The sequence below is a fragment of the Taudactylus pleione genome, unplaced genomic scaffold (assembly GCF_031769625.1).
Source record: "Taudactylus pleione unplaced genomic scaffold, aTauple2 ptg000070l, whole genome shotgun sequence".
In the NCBI taxonomy this organism is placed as follows: domain Eukaryota; kingdom Metazoa; phylum Chordata; class Amphibia; order Anura; family Myobatrachidae; genus Taudactylus; species Taudactylus pleione.
In genome coordinates, this window is record NW_028284472.1 from 16,722,352 (window position 1) to 16,743,621 (window position 21,270).

The following is a 21,270-nucleotide window of genomic DNA, read 5'->3' on the forward strand; positions in this document are numbered from 1 at the left end:
GGGTTCGAGTCCCACCAAAGTCATTCTTTTGTTTTAAATGCAAATATTTAAGATTAACATTCAACTTTTCATAACAATATGATTGGAGATTGGAGATCCTTATACTATATAAACAATATAATGATCGGTTGTTGACTGGAAAGTCCCTTTCAAAGTTAGATTACAAGTTACAATGTAATTTCAGATTCCTTTAAACCAGTAATTGGTGTTTTGAAAACACTTTTGTCTCTACTCAACTAGCCTTGCTCAGATTGAGGGGTATGTATTCTAAAACATCATAAAAAAATGTCTCCCTACAGTCCTTAAGTGTGTAACACAAATTATGTCACTAAATACGCATACTTAAAATAGGACTTGCACCAAATATCAGCAAGAGGAAGACTCAGATATAGCTGTTTTTGCATTTGGGAGAACTATTGTAAATATCTGACACTCCTTTGCCACTCTATGTATTCTACAAGTGCTACAGTCGAACCAAAAGCTTAAACAGCCAGGGTCTCTGTGGCCCAATGGATAGCGCATTGGTCTTCTAGTTGGTTGTAGTTATTCAAAGGTTGTGGGTCCGAGTCCCACCTTAGTCGTTCCTTAGTTTTAAATGCAAATATTTAGGATTTACATTCAACTTTTCATAACAATATGATTGGAGATTGGAGATCCCTATACTACGTAAACAATATAATGATCGGTTGTTGACTGGAAAGTCTCTTTCGAAGTTAGATCACAAGTTACAATGTAATTTCAGATTCCTTTAAACCAGTAATTGGTGTTTTGAAAAATTACATTGTATCCGCATACTTAAAATAGGACTTGCACCAAATATCAGCAAGAGGAAGACTCAGATATAGCTATTATTGCATTTGGGAGAACTATTGTAAATTTCTGACACTCATTTGCCACTGTATGTATTCTACAAGTGCTACAGTCGAAACAAGCACTTAAACTACCAAGGGCACGGTGGCGCAATGGATAGCGCGTTAGACTTCTAGTTGGTTGTAGTTATTCAAAAGTTGTGGGCTTGAGTCCCACCAGAGTCATTCTTTAGTTTTAAATGCAAATATTTAGGATTTACATACAACTTTTCATAACAATATGATAGGAGATTGGAGATCCTTATACTACATAAACATTATAATCATCGGTTTTTGACTGGAAAGTCCCTTTCAAAGTAAGATCACAAGTTACAATGTAATTTCAGATTCCTTTAAACCAGTAATTGGTGTTTTGAAAACACTTTTGTCTCTATTCAACTAGCCTTGCTCAGATTGAGGGCTATGTATTCTAAAACATCATAAAAAAATGTCTCCCTACAGTCCTTAATTGTGTACCACAAATTATGTCACTAAATCCGCATACTTAAAATAGGACTTGCACCAAATATCAGCAAGAGGAAGACTCAGATATAGCTGTTTTTGCATTTGGGAGAACTATTGTAAATTTCTGACACTCCTTTGCCACTCTATGTATTCTACAAGTGCTACAGTCGAACCAAGTACTAAAACCGCCATGGGCTCTGTGGCGCAATGGATAGCACATTGGACTTCTATTTGGTTGTAGTTATTCAAAGGTTGTGGTTTCAAGTCCCACCAGAGTCGTTCTTTCGTTTTAAATGCAAATATGTAAGATTTAAATTCAACTTTTCATAACAATATGATTGGAGATTGGACATCCTTATACAGGTACTAGGTAAACAATATAATGATCGGTTATTGACTGGAAAGTCCCTTTCAAAGTTAGATTACAAGTTACAATGTCATTTCAGATTCCTTTAAACCAGTAATTGGTGTTTTGAAAACACTTTTGTCTCTACTCATCTAGCCTTGCTCAGATTGAGTGGTATGTATTCAAAAACATCATAAAAAAATGTCTCCCTACAGTCCTTAATTGTGTACCACAAATTATGTCACTAAATCCGCATAGTTAAAATAGGATTTGCACCAAATATCAGCAATAGGAAGACTCAGATATAGCTGCTTTTGCATTTCGGAGAACTATTGTAAATATCTGACACTCCTTTGCCACTCTATCTATTCTACAAGTGCTACAGTCGAACCAAGCGCTTAAACTGCCAGGGGCGCGGTGGCGCAATGGATAGCGCGTTAGACTTCTAGTTGGTTGCAGTTATTCAAAAGTTGTGGGCTTGAGTCCCACCAGAGTCATTCTTTAGTTTTAAATGCAAATATTTAGGATTTACATACAACTTTTCATAACAATATGATTGGAGATTGGAGATCCTTATACTACATAAACAATATAATGATCGGTTTTTGACAGGAAAGTCCCTTTCAAAGTAAGATCACAAGTTACAATGTAATTTCAGATTCCTTTAAATCAGTAATTGGTGTTTTGAAAACACTTTTGTCTCTACTCAACTAGCCTTGCTCAGATTGAGGGGTATGTATTCTAAAACATCATAAAAAATTGTCTCCCTACAGTCCTTAATTGTGTACCACAAATTATGTCACTAAATCCGCATACTTAAAATAGGACTTGCACCAAATATCAGCAAGAGGAAGACTCAGATATAGCTGTTTTTGCATTTGGGAGAACTATTGTAAATATCTGACACTCATTTGCCACTCTATGTATTCTACAAGTGCTACAGTCGAACCAAGTGCTTAAACTGCCAGGGGCGCTGTGGCGCAATGGATAGCGTGTTAGACTTCTAGTTGGTTGTAGTTATTCAAAAGTTGTGGGCTTGAGTCCCACCAGAGTCGTTCTATAGTTTTAAATGCAAATATGTAAGATTTAAATTCAACTTTTCATAACAATATGATTGGAGATTGGACATCCTTATACTACATAAACAATATAATGATCGGTTTTTGACTGGAAAGTCCCTTTCAAAGTTAGATTACAAGTTACAATGCAATTTCAGATTCCTTTAAACCAGTAATTGGTGTTTTGAAAACACTTTTGTCTCTACTCAACTAGCCTTGCTCAGATTGAGTGGTATGTATTCTAAAACATCAGAAAAAATTGTCTCCCTACAGTCCTTAATTGTGTACCACAAGTTATGTCACTAAATCTGCATACTTAAAATAGGACTTGCACCAAATATCAGCAGGAGGAAGACTCAGATATAGCTGTTTTTGCATTTGGGAGAACTATTGTAAATATCTGACACTCCTTTGCCACTCTATGTATTCTACAAGTGCTACAGTCGAACCAAGCACTAGAACTGAAAGGGGCTCTGTGGCGCAATGGATAGCGAATTGGACTTCTAGTTGGTTGTAGTTATTCAAAGGTTGTGGGTTCAAGTCCCCCCAGAGTCATTCTTTTGTTTAAAATGCAAATATTTAGGAATTACATTCAAGTTTTCATAACAATATGATTGGAGATTGGACATCCTTATACTACATAAACAATATAATGATCAGTTTTTGACTGGAATGTCCCTTTCAAAGTTAGATCACAAGTTACAATGTAATTTCAGATTCCTTTAACCCAGTAATTGGTGTTTTGAAAACACTTTTCTCTCTGCTCAACTAGCCTTGCTCAGATTGAGGGGTATGTATTCTAAAACATCATAAATAAATGTCTCCCTACAGTCCTTAATTGTGTACCACAAATTATGTCAATAAATCAGCATTCTTAAAATAGGACTTGCACCAAATATCAGCAAAAGGAAGACTCAGATATAGCTGTTTTTGCATTTGGGAGAACTATTGTAAATATCTGACACTCCTTTGCCACTCTATGTATTCTACAAGTGCTACAGTTGAACCAAGCGTGGAAACCGCCTTGGGCTCTGTGGCGATGGATAGCGCATTGGACTTCTAGTTATTTGTAGTTATTCAAAGGTTGTTGGTTCGAGTCCCACCAGAGTCATTCTTAAGTTTTAAATGCAAATATTTAGGATTTACATTCAACTTTTCATAACAATATGATTGGAGATTGGACATCCTTATACTACATAAACAATATAATGATTGGTTGTTGACTGGAAAGTCCCTTTCAAAGTTAGATCACAAGTTACAATGTAATTTCATATTCCTTTAAAGCAGTAATTGGTGTTTTGAAAACACTTTTCTCTCTACTCAACTAGCCTTGCTCAGATTGAGGGGTATGTATTCTAAAACATCATAAAAAAATGTCTCCCTACAGTCCTTAAATGTGTACCACAAATTATGTCACTAAATCGCATACTTAAAATAGGACTTGCACCAAATATCAGCAAGATGAAGACTCAGATATAGCTGTTTTTCCATTTGGGAGAACTATTATAAATATCTGACACTCCTTTGCCACGCAATGTATTCTACAAGTGCTACAGTCGAACCAAGCGCTAAAACCGCCAGGGGCTCTGTGGTGCAATGGATAGCGCATTGGAATTCTAGTTGGTTGTAATTATTCAAAGGTTGAGGGTTCGAGTCCCACCGGAGTCGTTCTTTAGTTTTAAATGCAAATATTTAGGATTTACATTCAACTTTTCATAACAATATGATTGGAGATTGGACATCCATATACTACATAAACAATATAATGATCGGTTTTTGACTGGAAAGTCCCTTTCAAAGTTAGATCACAAGTTACAATGTAATTTCAGATTCCTTTAAACCAGTAATTGGTGTTTTGAAAACTCTTTTCTCTCTGCTCAACTAGCCTTGCTCAGATAGAGGGGTATGTATTCTAAAACATCATAAAAATATGTCTCCCTACAGTCCTTAAATGTGTACCACAAATTATGTCAATAAATCTGCATACTTAAAGTAGGACTTGCACCAAATATCAGCAAGAGGAAGACTCAGATATAGCTGTTTTTGCATTTGGGAGAACTATTGTAAATATCTGACACTCCTTTGCCACTCTATGTATTCTACAAGTGCTACAGTTGAACCAAGCGCGTAAACCGCCTGGGGCTCTGTGGCAATGGATAGCGCATTGGACTTCTAGTTGGTTGTACTTATTCAAAGCTTGTGGGTTTGAGTCCCACCAGAGTCGTTCTTAAGTTTTAAATGCAAATATTTAGGATTCACATACAAGTTTTCATAACAATATGATTGGAGATTGGAGATCCTTATACTACATAAACAATATAATGATCGGTTGTTGACTGGAAAGTCCCATTCAAAGTAAGATCACAAGTTACAATGTAATTTCAGATTACTTTAAACCAGTAATTAGTGTTTCGAAATCACTTTTGTCTCTACTCAACTAGCCTTGCTCAGATTGAGGGGTATGTATTCTAAAACATCATAAAAAAAGTCTCCCTACAGTCCTTAATTGTGTACCACAAATTATGTCAATAAATCCGCCTACTTAAAATAGGACTTGCACCAAATATCAGCAAGAGGAAGACTCAGATATAGCTGTTTTTCCATTTTGGAGAACTATTGTAAATATCTGACACTCCTTTGCCACGCTATGTATTCTACAAGTGCTACAGTCGAACCAAGCGGTAAAACAACCAGGGGCTCTCTGGCGCAATGGATAGCGCATTGGACTTCTAGTTGGTTGTAGTTATTCAAAGGTTGTGGGTTCGAGTCCCACCAGAGTCGTTCTTTAGTTTTAAATGCAAATATTTAGGATTTACATACAACTTTTCATAACAATATGATTGGAGTTTGGAGATCCTTATACTACATAAACAATATAATGATCGGTTGTTGACTGGAAAGTCCCATTCAAAGTAAGATCACAAGTTACAATGTAATTTCAGATTACTTTAAACCAGTAATTGGTGTTTTGAAAACACTTTTGTCTCTACTCAACTAGCCTTGCTCAGATTGAGGGGTATGTATTCTAAAACATCATAAAAAAATGTCTCCCTACAGTCCTTAATTGTGTACCACAAATTATGTCACTAAATCCGCATACTTAAAATAGGACTTGCACCAAATATCAGCAAGAGGAAGACTCAGATATAGCTATTTTTGCATTTGGGAGAACTATTGTAAATTTATGACACTCCTTTGCCACTCGATGTATTCTACAAGTGCTACAGTCGAACCAAGCGCTAAAGCAGCCAGGGGCTCTGTGGCGCAATGGATAGCGCATTGGACTTCTTGTTGGTTGTAGTTATTCAAAAGTTGAGTGTTCAAGTCCCTCTTGAGTCGTTCTTTAGTTTTAAATGCAAATATTTAGGATTTACATTCAACTTTTCATAACAATATGATTGGAGATTTGACATCCTTATACAGGTACTACATAAACAATATAATGATCGGTTATTGACTGGAAAGTCCCTTTCAAAGTTAGATTACAAGTTACAATGTAATTTCAGATTCCTTTAAACCAGTAATTGGTGTTTTGAAAACACTTTTGTCTCTACTCAACTAGCCTTGCTCAGATTGAGTGGTATGTATTCTAAAATATCATAAAAAATGTCTCCCTACAGTCCTTAATTGTGTACCACAAATTATTTCACTAAATCTGCATACTTAAAATAGGACTTGCACCAAATATCAGCAAGAGGAAGACTCAGATATAGCTATTTTTGCATTTGCGAGAACTATTGTAAATATCTGACACTCCTTTGCCACTCTATGTTTTCTACAAGTGCTACAGTCGAACCAAGCGCTTAAACTGCCAGGGGCGCTGTGGCGCAATGGATAGTGTGTTAGACTTCTAGTTGGTAGTAGTTATTCAAAAGTTGTGGGTTTGAGTCCCACCAGAGTCATTCTTTTATTTTAAATGCAAATATTTAGGAATTAAATTCAAGTTTTCATAACAATATGATTGGAGATTGGACATCCTTATACTACATAAACAATATAATGATCGGTTTTTGACTGGAATGTCCCTTTCAAAGTTAGATCACAAGTTACAATGTAATTTCAGATTCCTTTAAACCAGTAATTGGTGTTTTGAAAACACTTTTCTCTCTGCTCAACTAGCCTTGCTCAGATTGAGGGGTATGTATTCTAAAACATCATAAAAAAATGTCTCCCTACAGTCCTTAATTGTGTACCACAAATTATGTCAATAAATCAGCATACTTAAAATAGGACTTGCACCAAATATCAGCAAGAGGAAGACTCAGATATAGCTGTTTTTGCATTTGGGAGAACTATTGTAAATATCTGACACTCCTTTGCCACTCTATGTATTCTACAAGTGCTACAGTTGAACCAAGTGCGTAAACCGCCTTGGGCTCTGTGGCGATGGATAGCGCATTGGACTTCTAGTTGGTTGTAGTTATTCAAAGGTTGTGGGTTTGAGTGCCACCAGAGTCGTTATTTAGTTTTAAATGCAAATATTTAGGATTTACATACAACTTTTCATAACAATATGTTTGGAGATTGGAGATCCTTATACTATATAAACAATATAATGATCTGTTGTTGACTGGAAAGTCCCTTTCAAAGTAAGAACACAAGTTACAATGTAATTTCAGATTCCTTTAAACCAGTAATTGGTGTTTTCAAAACACTTTTGTCTCTACTCAACTAGCCTTGCTCAGATTGAGGGGTATGTATTCTAAAACATCATAAAAAAATGTCTCCCTACAGTCCTTAATTGTGTACCACAAATTATGTCACTAAATCCGCATACTTAAAATAGGACTTGCACCAAATATCAGCAAGAGGAAGACTCAGATATAGCTGTTTTTGCATTTGGGAGAACTATTGTAAATTTCTGACACTCCTTTGCCACTCTATGCATTCTACAAGTGCTACAGTCGAACCAAGCGCTTAAACTGCCAGGGGCGTGGTGGCGCAATGGATAGCGCGTTAGACTTCTAGTTGGTTGTAGTTATTCAAAAGTTGTGGGCTTGAGTCCCACCAGAGTCGTTCTTAAGTTTTAAATGCAAATATTTAGGATTTACTTACAACTTTTCATAACAATATGATTGGAGATTGGAGATCCTTATACTACATAAACATTATAATGATCGGTTATTGACTGGAAAGTCCCTTTCAAAGTAAGATCACAAGTTACAATGTAATTTCAGATTCCTTTAAACCAGTAATTGGTGTTTTGAAAACACTTTTGTCTCTACTCAACTAGCCTTGCTCAGATTGAGGGGTATGTATTCTAAAACATCATAAAAAATTGTCTCCCTACAGTCCTTAATTGTGTACCACAAATTATGTCACTAAATCCGCATACTTAAAATAGGACTTGCACCAAATATCAGCAAGAGGAAGACTCAGATATAGCTGTTTTTGCATTCGGGAGAACTATTGTAAATATCTGACACTCCTTTGTAACTCTATGTATTCTACAAGTGCTACATTCGAACCAAGCGCTAAAACTGCCATGGGCTCTGTGGCGCAATGGATAGCGCATTGGACTTCTAGTTGGTTGTAGTTATTCAAAGGTTGTGGGTTCGAGTCCCACCAGAGTCGTTCTTTAGTTTTAAATGCAAATATTTAGGATTTACATTCAACTTTTCATAACAATATGATTGGAGATTGGAGTTCCTTATACTACATAAACAATATAATGATCGGTTTTTGACTGGAAAGTCCCTTTCAAAGTTAGATCACAAGTTACAATGTAATTTCAGATTCCTTTAAACCAGTAATTGGTGTTTTGAAAACTCTTTTCTCTCTGCTCAACTAGCCTTGCTCAGATTGAGGGGTATGTATTCTAAAACATCATAAAAAACTGTCTCCCTACAGTCCTTAATTGTGTACCACAAATTATGTCAATAAATCTGCATACTTAAAATAGGACTTGCACCAAATATCAGCAAGAGGAAGACTCAGATATAGCTGTTTTTGCATTTGGGAGAACTATTGTAAATATCTGACACGCCTTTGCTACTCTATGTATTCTACAAGTGCTACAGTTGAACCAAGTGCGTAAACCACCTGGATCTGTGGCGATGGATAGCGCATTGGACTTCTAGTTGGTTGTACTTATTCAAAGGTTGTGGGTTTGAGTCCCACCAGAGTCGTTCTTTAGTTTTAAATGCAAATATTTAGGATTTACATTCAACTTTTCATAACAATATGATTGGAGATTGGACATCCTTATACAGGTACTACATAAACAATATAATGATCGGTTATTGACTGGAAAGTCCCTTTCAAAGTTAGATTACAAGTTACAATGTAATTTCAGATTCCTTTAAACCAGTAATTGGTGTTTTGAAAACACTTTTGTCTCTACTCCACTAGCCTTGCTCAGATTGAGTGGTATGTATTCTAAAATATCATAAAAAAATGTCTCCCTACAGTCCTTAATTGTGTACCACAAATTATGTCACTAAATCCGCATACTTAAAATAGGACTTGCACCAAATATCAGCAAGAGGAAGACTCAGATATAGCTGTTTTTGCATTTGGGAGAACTATTGTAAATATCTGACACTCCTTTGCCACTCTATGTATTCTACAAGTGCTACAGTCGAACCAAGCGCTTAAACTGCCAGGGGCGTGGTGGCGCAATGGATAGCGCGTTAGACTTCTAGTTGGTTGTAGTTATTCAAAAGTTGTGGGCTTGAGTCCCACCAGAGTCGTTCTTTAGTTTTAAATGCAAATATTTAGGATTTACATACAACTTTTCATAACAATATGATTGGAGATTGGAGATCCTTATACTACATAAACAATATAATGATTGGTTGTTGACTGGAAAGTCCCTTTCGAAGTTAGATCACAAGTTACAATGTAATTTCAGATTCCTTTAAACCAGTAATTGGTGTTTTGAAAAATTACATTGTATCCGCATACTTAAAATAGGACTTGCACCAAATATCAGCAAGAGGAAGACTCAGATATAGCTGTTTTTGCATTTGGGAGAACTGTTGTAAATTTCTGACACTCCTTTGCCACTCTATGTATTCTACAAGTGCTACAGTCGAACCAAGCGCTAAAACCGCAAGGGGTTTTGAGGCGCAATGGATAGCGCATTGGACTTCTTGTTATTTGTAGTTAATCAAAGGTTGTGGGTTCGAGTCCCACCAGAGTCATTCTTAAGTTTTAAATGCAAATATTTAGGATTTACATTCAAGTTTTCATAACAATATGATTGGAGATTGGACATCCTTATACTACATAAACAATATAATGATCGGTTTTTGACTGGAATGTCCCTTTCAAAGTTAGATTACAAGTTACAATGCAATTTCAGATTCCTTTAAACCAGTAATTGGTGTTTTGAAAACAATTTTGTCTCTACTCAACTAGCCTTGCTCAGATTGAGGGGTATGTATTCTAAAACATCATAAAAAAATGTCTCCCTACAGTCCTTAATTGTTTACCACAAATTATGTCACTAAATCCGCATACTTAAAATAGGACTTGCACCAAATATCAGAAAGAGGAAGACTCAGATATAGCTGTTTTTGCATTTGGGAGAACTATTGTAAATTTCTGACACTCCTTTGACACTCGATGTATTCTACAAGTGCTACAGTCGAACCAAGCGCTAAAACAGCCAGGGGCTCTGTGGCGCAATGGATAGCGCATTGGACTTCTAGTTGGTTGTAGTTATTCAAAAGTTGTGTGTTCGAGTCCCTCCTGAGTTGTTCTTTAGTTTTAAATGCAAATATTTAGGATTTACATTCAACTTTTCATAACAATATGATTGGAGATTGGACATCCTTATACAGGTACTACATAAACAATATAATGATCGGTTATTGACTGGAAAGTCCCTTTCAAAGTTAGATTACAAGTTACAATGTAATTTCAGATTCCATTAAACCAGTAATTGGTGTTTTGAAAACACTTTTGTCTCTACTCCACTAGTCTTGCTCAGATTCAGTGGTATGTATTCTAAAATATCATAAAAAAATGTCTCCCTACAGTCCTTAATTGTGTACCACAAATTATGTCACTAAATCCGCATACTTAAAATAGGACTTGCACCAAATATCAGCAAGAGGAAGACTCAGATATAGCTGTTTATGCATTTGGGAGAACTATTGTAAATTTCTGACACTCCTTTGCCACTCTATGTATTCTACAAGTGCTACAGTCGAACCAAGCGCTTAAACTGCCAGGGGCGCGGTGGCACAATGGATAGCGCGTTAGACTTCTAGTTGGTTGTAGTTATTCAAAAGTTGTGGGCTTGCGTCCCACCAGAGTCATTCTTTAGTTTTAAATGCAAATATTTAGGATTTACATTCAACTTTTCATAACAATATGATTGGAGATTGGAGATCCTTATACTACATAAACAATATAATGATCGGTTGTTGACTGGAAAGTCCCTTTCGAAGTTAGATCACAAGTTACAATGTAATTTCAGATTCCTTTAAACCAGTAATTGGTGTTTTGAAAAATTACATTGTATCCGCATACTTAAAATAGGACATGCAACAATTATCAGCAAGAGGAAGACTCAGATATAGCTGTTTTTCCATTTGGGAGAACTATTATAAATAACTGACACTCCTTTGCCACGCTATGTATTCTACAAGTGCTACAGTCGAACCAAGCGCTAAAACCGCCAGGGGCTCTGTGGCGCAATGGATAGCGCATTGGACTTCTAGTTGGTTGTAGTTATTCAAAGGTTGTGGGTTCGAGTCCCACCAGAGTCGTTCTTTAGTTTTAAATGCAAATATTTAGGATTTACATTCAACTTTTCATAACAATATGATTGGAGATTGGACATCCTTATACTACATAAACAATATAATGATCGGTTGTTGACTGGAAAGTCCTTTTCGAAGTTAGATCACAAGTTACAATGTAATTTCAGATTCCTTTAAACCAGTAATTGGTGTTTTGAAAAATTAAATTGTATCCGCATACTTAAAATAGGACTTGCACCAAATATCAGCAAGAGGAAGACTCAGATATAGCTGTTTTTGCATTTGGGAGAACTATTGTAAATATCTGACACTCCTTTGCCACTCTATGAATTCTACAAGAGCTATAGTTGAACCAAGCGTGTAAACCGCCTGGGGCTCTGTGGTGATGGATAGCGCATTGGAATTCTAGTTGGTTGTAGTTATTTAAAGGTTGTGGGTTTGAGTCCCACCAGAGTCGTTCTTTAGTTTTAAATGCAAATATTTAGGATTTACATACAACTTTTCATAACAATATGATTGGAGATTGGAGATCCTTATACTGCATAAACAATATAATTATCGGTTGTTGACTGGAAAGTCCCTTTCAAAGAAAGATCTCAAGTTACAATGTAAATTCAGATTCCTTTAATCCAGTAATTGGTGTTTTGAAAACACTTTTGTCTCTACTCAACTAGCCTTGCTCAGATTGAGGGGTATGTATTCTAAAACATCATAAAAAAATGTCTCCCTACAGTCCTTAATTGTGTACCACAAATAATGACACTAAATCCGCATACTTAAAATAGGACTTGCACCAAATATCAGCAAGAGGAAGACTCAGATATAGCTGATTTTGCATTTGTGAGAACAATTGTAAATATCTGACACTCCTTTGCCACTCTATGTATTCTACAAGTGCTACAGTCGAACCAAGCGCTTAAACTGCCAGGGGCACTGTGGCGCAATAGATAGCTTGTTAGACTTCTAGTTGGTTGTAATTATTCAAAAGTTGTGGGCTTGAGTCCCCCCAGATTCATTCTTTAGTTTTAAATGCAAATATTTAGGATTTACATTCAACTTTTCATAACAATATGATTGGAGATTGGAGATCCTTATACTACATAAACAATATAATGATCGGTTTTTGACTGGAAAGTCCCTTTCAAAGTAAGATCACAAGTTACAATGTAATTTCAGATTCCTTTAAACCAGTAATTGGTGTTTTGAAAACACTTTTGTTTCTACTCAACTAGCCTTGCTCAGATAGAGTGGTATGTATTCTAAAACAACCTAAAAAAATGTCTCCCTACAGTCCTTAATTGTGTACCACAAATTATGTCACTAAATCCGCATACTTAAAATAGGACTTGCACCAAATATCAGCAAGAGGAAGACTCAGATATAGCTGTTTTTCCATTTGGAAGAACTATAGTAAATATCTGACACTCCTTTGCCACTCTATGTATTCTACAAGTGCTACAGTCGAACCAATAGCTTAAACTGCCAGGGGCTCTGTGGCCCAATGGATAGCGCATTGGTCGTCTAGTTGATTGTAGTTATTCAAAGGTTGTGGGTTCGAGTCCTACCTTAGTCATTCTTTAGTTTTAAATGCAAATATTTAGGATTTACATTCAACTTTTCATAACAATATGACTGGAGATAGGAGATCCTTATACTACATAAACAATATAATGATCGGTTGTTGACTGGAAAGTCCTTTTCGAAGTTAGATCACAAGTTACAATGTAATTTCAGATTCCTTTAAACCAGTAATTGGTGTTTTGAAAAATTTAATTGTATTCACATACTTAAAATAGGACTTGCACCAAATATCAGCAAGAGGAAGACTCAGATATAGCTGTTTTTGCATTTGGGAGAACTATTGTAAATATCTGACACTCCTTTGCCACTCTATGTATTCTACAAGAGCTACAGTTGAACCAAGCGTGTAAACTGCCTGGGGCTCTGTGGTGATGGATAGCGCATTGGAATTCTAGTTGGTTGTAGTTATTTAAAGGTTGTGGGTTAGAGTCCCACCAGAGTCGTTCTTTAGTTTTAAATGCAAATATTTAGGATTTACATACAACTTTTCATAACAATATGATTGGAGATTGGAGATCCTTATACTGCATAAACAATATAATGATCGGTTGTTGACTGGAAAGTCCCTTTCAAAGTAAAATCTCAAGTTACAATGTAAATTCAGATTCCTTTAATCCAGTAATTGGTGTTTTGAAAACACTTTTGTCTCTACTCAACTAGCCTTGCTCAGATTGAGGGGTATGTATTCTAAAACATCATAAAAAAATGTCTCCCTACAGTCCTTAATTGTGTACCACAAATTATGTCACTATATCCGCATACTTAAAATAGGACTTGCACCAAATATCAGCAAGAGGAAGACTCAGATATAGCTGTTTTTGCATTTGGGAGAACTATTGTAAATATCTGACACTCCTTTGCCACTCTATGTATTCTACAAGTGCTACAGTCGAACCAAGCGCTTAAACTGCCAGGGGCGTGGTGGCGCAATGGATAGCACGTTAGACTTCTAGTTGGTTGTAGTTATTCAAAAGTTGTGGGCTTGAGTCCCACCAGAGTCGTTCTTTAGTTTTAAATGCAAATATTTAGGATTTACATACAACTTTTCATAACAATATGATTGGAGATTGGAGATCCTTATACTACATAAACAATATAATGATCGGTTGTTGACTGGAAAGTCCCTTTCGAAGTTAGATCACAAGTTACAATGTAATTTCTGATTCCTTTAAACAAGTTATTGGTGTTTTGAAAAATTACATTGTATCCGCATACTTAAAATAGGACTTGCTCCAAATATCAGCAAGAGGAAGACTCAGATATAGCTGTTTTTGCATTTGGGAGAACTATTGTAAATATCTGACACTCCTTTGCCACTCTATGTATTCTACAAGTGCTACAGTCGAACCAAGCGCTTAAACTGCCAGGGGCGTGGTGGTGCAATGGATAGCGCGTTAGACTTCTAGTTGGTTGTAGTTATTCAAAAGTTGTGGGCTTGAGTCCCACCAGAGTCGTTCTTTAGTTTTAAATGCAAATATTTAGGATTTACATACAACTTTTCATAACAATATGATTGGAGATTGGAGATCCTTATACTACATAAACAATATAATGATCGGTTTTTGATTCGAAAGTCCCTTTCAAAGTAAGATCACAAGTTACAATGTAATTTCAGATTCCTTTAAACCAGTAATTGGTGTTTTGAAAAATTAAATTGTATCCGCATACTTAAAATAGGACTTGCACCAAATATCAGCAAGAGGAAGACTCAGATATAGCTGTTTTTGCATTTGGGAGAACTATTGTAAATATCTGACACTCCTTTGCCACTCTATGTATTCTACAAGTGCTACAGTTGAACCAAGCGTGTAAACCGCCTGGGGCTCTGTGGTGATGGATAGCGCATTGGAATTCTAGTTATTTGTAGTTATTCAAAGGTTGTGGGTTCGAGTCCCACCAGAGTCATTCTTAAGTTTTAAATGCAAATATTTAGGATTTACATTCAAGTTTTCATAACAATATGATTGGAGATTGAACATCCTTATACTACATAAACAATATAATGATCGGTTTTTGACTGGAATGTCCCTTTCAAAGTTAGATTACAAGTTACAATGCAATTTCAGATTCCTTTAAACCAGTAATTGGTGTTTTGAAAACAATTTTGTCTTTACTCAACTAGCCTTGCTCAGATTGAGGGGTATGTATTCTAAAACATCATAAAAAAATGTCTCCCTACAGTCCTTAATTGTTTACCACAAATTATGTAACTAAATCCGCATACTTAAAATAGGACTTGCACCAAATATCAGAAAGAGGAAGACTCAGATATAGCTGTTTTTGCATTTGGGAGAACTATTGTAAATATCTGACACTCCTTTGACACTCGATGTATTCTACAAGTGCTACAGTCGAACCAAGCGCTAAAACAGCCAGAGGCTCTGTGGCGCAATGGATAGCGCATTGGACTTCTAGTTGGTTGTAGTTATTTAAAAGTTGTGTGTTCGAGTCCCTCCTGAGTTGTTCTTTAGTTTTAAATGCAAATATTTAGGATTTACATTCAACTTTTCATAACAATATGATTGGAGATTGGACATCCTTATACAGGTACTACATAAACAATATAATGATCGGTTATTGACTGGAAAGTCCCTTTCAAAGTTAGATTACAAGTTACAATGTAATTTCAGATTCCATTAAACCAGTAATTGGTGTTTTGAAAACACTTTTGTCTCTACTCCACTAGTCTTGCTCAGATTGAGTGGTATGTATTCTAAAATATCATAAAAAAATGTCTCCCTACAGTCCTTAATTGTGTACCACAAATTATGTCACTAAATCCGCATACTTAAAATAGGACGCACCAAATATCAGCAAGAGGAAGACTCAGATATAGCTGTTTTTGCATTTGGGAGAACTATTGTAAATTTCTGACACTCCTTTGCCACTCTATGTATTCTACAAGTGCTACAGTCGAACCAAGCGCTGAAACTGCCAGGGGCGCGGTGGCACAATGGATAGCGCGTTAGACTTCTAGTTGGTTGTAGTTATTCAAAAGTTGTGGGCTTGAGTCCCACCAGAGTCGTTCTTTAGTTTTAAATGCAAATATTTAGGATTTACATACAACTTTTCATAACAATATGATTGGAGATTAGAGATCCTTATACTACATAAACAATATAATGATCGGTTGTTGACTGGAAAGTCCCTTTCGAAGTTAGATCACAAGTTACATTGTAATTTCAGATTCCTTTAAACCAGTAATTGGTGTTTTGAAAAATTACATTGTATCCGCATACTTAAAATAGGACTTGCACCAATTATCAGCAAGAGGAAGACTCAGATATAGCTGTTTTTCCATTTGGGAGAACTATTATAAATAACTGACACTCCTTTGCCACGCTATGTATTCTACAAGTGCTACAGTCGAACCAAGCGCTAAAACCACCAGGGGCTCTGTGGCGCAATGGATAGCGCATTGGACTTCTAGTTGGTTGTAGTTATTCAAAGGTTGTGGGTTCGAGTCCCACCAGAGTCATTCTTTAGTTTTAAATGCAAATATTTAGGATTTACATTCAACTTTTCATAACAATATGATTGGAGATTGGACATCCTTATACTACATAAACAATATAATGATCGGTTGTTGACTGGAAAGTCCTTTTCGAAGTTAGATCACAAGTTACAATGTAATTTCAGATTCCTTTAAACCAGTAATTGGTGTTTTGAAAAATTAAATTGTATCCGCATACTTAAAATAGGACTTGCACCAAATATCAGCAAGAGGAAGACTCAGATATAGCTGTTTTTGCATTTGGGAGAACTATTGTAAATATCTGACACTCCTTTGCCACTCTATGAATTCTACAAGAGCTATAGTTGAACCAAGCGTGTAAACCGCCTGGGGCTCTGTGGTGATGGATAGCGCATTGGAATTCTAGTTGGTTGTAGTTATTTAAAGGTTGTGGGTTTGAGTCCCACCAGAGTCGTTCTTTAGTTTTAAATGCAAATATTTAGGATTTACATACAACTTTTCATAACAATATGATTGGAGATTGGAGATCCTTATACTGCATAAACAATATAATTATCGGTTGTTGACTGGAAAGTCCCTTTCAAAGAAAGATCTCAAGTTACAATGTAAATTCAGATTCCTTTAATCCAGTAATTGGTGTTTTGAAAACACTTTTGTCTCTACTCAACTAGCCTTGCTCAGATTGAGGGGTATGTATTCTAAAACATCATAAAAAAATGTCTCCGTACAGTCCTTAATTGTGTACCACAAATTATGACACTAAATCCGCATACTTAAAATAGGACTTGCACCAAATATCAGCAAGAGGAAGACTCAGATATAGCTGATTTTGCATTTGTGAGAACAATTGTAAATATCTGACACTCCTTTGCCACTCTATGTATTCTACAAGTGCTACAGTCGAACCAAGTGCTTAAACTGCCAGGGGCGCTGTGGCGCAATAGATAGCTTGTTAGACTTCTAGTTGGTTGTAATTATTCAAAAGTTGTGGGCTTGAGTCCCCCCAGATTCATTCTTTAGTTTTAAATGCAAATATTTAGGATTTACATTCAACTTTTCATTACAATATGATTGGAGATTGGAGATCCTTATACTACATAAACAATATAATGATCGGTTTTTGACTGGAAAGTCCCTTTCAAAGTAAGATCACAAGTTACAATGTAATTTCAGATTCCTTTAAACCAGTAATTGGTGTTTTGAAAACACTTTTGTTTCTACTCAACTAGCCTTGCTCAGATAGAGTGGTATGTATTCTAAAACAACCTAAAAAAATGTCTCCCTACAGTCCTTAATTGTGTACCACAAATTATGTCACTAAATCCGCATACTTAAAATAGGACTTGCACCAAATATCAGCAAGAGGAAGACTCAGATATAGCTGTTTTTCCATTTGGAAGAACTATTGTAAATATCTGACACTCCTTTGCCACTCTATGTATTCTACAAGTGCTACAGTGAAACCAATAGCTTAAACTGCCAGGGGCTCTGTGGCCCAATGGATAGCGCATTGGTCGTCTAGTTGATTGTAGTTATTCAAAGGTTGTGGGTTCGAGTCCTACCTTAGTCGTTCTTTAGTTTTAAATGCAAATATTTAGGATTTACATTCAACTTTTCATAACAATATGACTGGAGATAGGAGATCCTTATACTACATAAACAATATAATGATCGGTTGTTGACTGGAAAGTCCTTTTCGAAGTTAGATCACAAGTTACAATGTAATTTCAGATTCCTTTAAACCAGTAATTGGTGTTTTGAAAAATTTAATTGTATTCACATACTTAAAATAGGACTTGCACCAAATATCAGCAAGAGGAAGACTCAGATATAGCTGTTTTTGCATTTGGGAGAACTATTGTAAATATCTGACACTCCTTTGCCACTCTATGTATTCTACAAGAGCTACAGTTGAACCAAGCGTGTAAACCGCCTGGGGCTCTGTGGTGATGGATAGCGCATTGGAATTCTAGTTGGTTGTAGTTATTTAAAGGTTGTGGGTTTGAGTCCCATGAGAGTCGTTCTTACGTTTTAAATGCAAATATTTAGGATTTACATACAACTTTTCATAACAATATGATTGGAGATTGGAGATCCTTATACTGCATAAACAATATAATGATCGGTTGTTGACTGGAAAGTCCCTTTCAAAGTAAAATCTCAAGTTACAATGTAAATTCAGATTCCTTTAATCCAGTAATTGGTGTTTTGAAAACACTTTTGTCTCTACTCAACTAGCCTTGCTCAGATTGAGGGGTATGTATTCTAAAACATCATAAAAAAATGTCTCCCTACAGTCCTTAATAGTGTACCACAAATTATGACACTAAATCGCATACTTAAAATAGGACTTGCACCAATTATCAGCAAGAGGAAGACTCAGATATAGCTGTTTTTCCATTTGGGAGAACTATTATAAATAACTGACACTCCTTTGCCACTCTATGTATTCTACAAGTGCTACAGTCGAACCAAGCGCTTAAACTGCCAGGGGCGCTGTGGCGCAATAGATAGCTTGTTAGACTTCTAGTTGGTTGTAATTATTCAAAAGTTGTGGGCTTGAGTCCCCCCAGATTCATTCTTTAGTTTTAAATGCAAATATTTAGGATTTACATTCAACTTTTCATAACAATATGATTGGAGATTGGAGATCCTTATACTACATAAACAATATAATGATCGGTTTTTGACTGGAAAGTCCCTTTCAAAGTAAGATCACAAGTTACAATGTAATTTCAGATTCCTTTAAACCAGTAATTGGTGTTTTGAAAACACTTTTGTTTCTACTCAACTAGCCTTGCTCAGATAGAGTGGTATGTATTCTAAAACAACCTAAAAAAATGTCTCCCTACAGTCCTTAATTGTGTACCACAAATTATGTCAATAAATCAGCATACTTAAAATAGGACTTGCACCAAATATCAGCAAGAGGAAGACTCAGATATAGCTGTTTTTCCATTTCGGAGAACTATTTTAAATATCTGACACTCCTTTGCCAAGCTATGTATTCTACAAGTGCTACAGTCGAACCAAGCGCTAAAACCGCAAGGGGTTTTGAGGCGCAATAGATAGCGCATTGGATTTCTAGTTATTTGTAGTTATTCAAAGGTTGTGGGTTCGAGTCCCACCAGAGTCATTCTTAAGTTTTAAATGCAAATATTTAGGATTTACATTCAAGTTTTCATAACAATATGATTGGAGATTGGACATCCTTATACTACATAAACAATATGATGATCGGTTTTTGACTGGAATGTCCCTTTCAAAGTTAGATTACAAGTTACAATGCAATTTCAGATTCCTTTAAACCAGTAATTGGTGTTTTGAAAACAATTTTGTCTCTACTCAACTAGCCTTGCTCAGATTGAGGGGTATGTATTCTAAAACATCATAAAAAAATGTCTCCCTACAGTCCTTAATTGTTTACCACAAATTATGTCACTAAATCCGCATACTTAAAATAGGACTTGCACCAAATATCAGAAAGAGGAAGACTCAGATATAGCTGTTTTTGCATTTGGGAGAACTATTGTAAATTTCTGACACTCCTTTGACACTCGATGTATTCTACAAGTGCTACAGTCGAACCAAGCGCTAAAACAGCCAGGGGCTCTGTGGCGCAATGGATAGCGCATTGGACTTCTAGTTGGTTGTAGTTATTTAAAAGTTGTGTGTTCAAGTCCCTCCTGAGTTGTTCTTTAGTTTTAAATGCAAATATTTAGGATTTACATTCAACTTTTCATAACAATATGATTGGAGATTGGACATCCTTATACAGGTACTACATAAACAATATAATGATCGGTTATTGACTGGAAAGTCCCTTTCAAAGTTAGATTACAAGTTACAATGTAATTTCAGATTCCATTAAACCAGTAATTGGTGTTTTGAAAACACTTTTGTCTCTACTCCACTAGTCTTGCTCAGATTGAGTGGTATGTATTCTAAAATATCATAAAAAAATGTCTCCCTACAGTCCTTAATTGTGTACCACAAATTATGTCACTAAATCCGCATACTTAAAATAGGACTTGCACCAAATATCAGCAAGAGGAAGACTCAGATATAGCTGTTTTTGCATTTGTGAGAACTATTGTAAATTTCTGACACTCCTTTGCCACTCTATGTATTCTACAAGTGCTACAGTCGAACCAAGCGCTTAAACTGCCAGGGGTGCGGTGGCACAATGGATAGCGCGTTAGACTTCTAGTTGGTTGTAGTTATTCAAAAGTTGTGGGCTTGAGTCCCACCAGAGTCGTTCTTTAGTTTTAAATGCAAATATTTAGGATTTACATACAACTTTTCATAACAATATGATTGGAGATTGGAGATCCTTATACTACATAAACAATATAATGATCGGTTGTTGACTGGAAAGTCCCTTTCGAAGTTAGATCACAAGTTACAATGTAATTTCAGATTCCTTTAAACCAGTAATTGGTGTTTTGAAAAATTACATTGTATCCGCATACTTAAAATAGGACTTGCACCAATTATCAGCAAGAGGAAGACTCAGATATAGCTGTTTTTCCATTTGGGAGAACTATTATAAATAACTGACACTCCTTTGCCACGCTATGTATTCTACAAGTGCTACAGTCGAACCAAGCGCTAAAACCGCCAGGGGCTCTGTGGCACAATGGATAGCGCATTTGACTTCTAGTTGGTTGTAGTTATTCAAAGGTTGAGGGTTCGAGTCCCACCAGAGTCGTTCTTTAGTTTTAAATGCAAATATTTAGGATTTACATTCAACTTTTCATAACAATATGATTGGAGATTGGAC

The 21,270-nt window shown here is 35.9% G+C and overlaps 4 non-coding genes across 4 annotated transcripts; all 4 read left to right on the forward strand.

Moving 5' to 3' along the window:
• Window positions 1-5,412: 5,412 nt before the first annotated feature.
• TRNAR-UCU (transfer RNA arginine (anticodon UCU)) lies at window positions 5,413-5,498 on the forward strand. The gene is given in 2 exon segments: window positions 5,413-5,449; window positions 5,463-5,498. It is a non-coding gene; the product is annotated as a tRNA-Arg (tRNA).
• A 2,707-nt stretch (window positions 5,499-8,205) lies between these two features.
• TRNAR-UCU (transfer RNA arginine (anticodon UCU)) lies at window positions 8,206-8,291 on the forward strand. The gene is given in 2 exon segments: window positions 8,206-8,242; window positions 8,256-8,291. It is a non-coding gene; the product is annotated as a tRNA-Arg (tRNA).
• A 3,060-nt stretch (window positions 8,292-11,351) lies between these two features.
• On the forward strand, window positions 11,352-11,437 carry TRNAR-UCU (transfer RNA arginine (anticodon UCU)). Its single transcript is given in 2 exon segments — window positions 11,352-11,388; window positions 11,402-11,437. It is a non-coding gene; the product is annotated as a tRNA-Arg (tRNA).
• Window positions 11,438-16,404: 4,967 nt separating this feature from the next.
• On the forward strand, window positions 16,405-16,490 carry TRNAR-UCU (transfer RNA arginine (anticodon UCU)). The gene is given in 2 exon segments: window positions 16,405-16,441; window positions 16,455-16,490. It is a non-coding gene; the product is annotated as a tRNA-Arg (tRNA).
• Window positions 16,491-21,270: the final 4,780 nt, after the last annotated feature.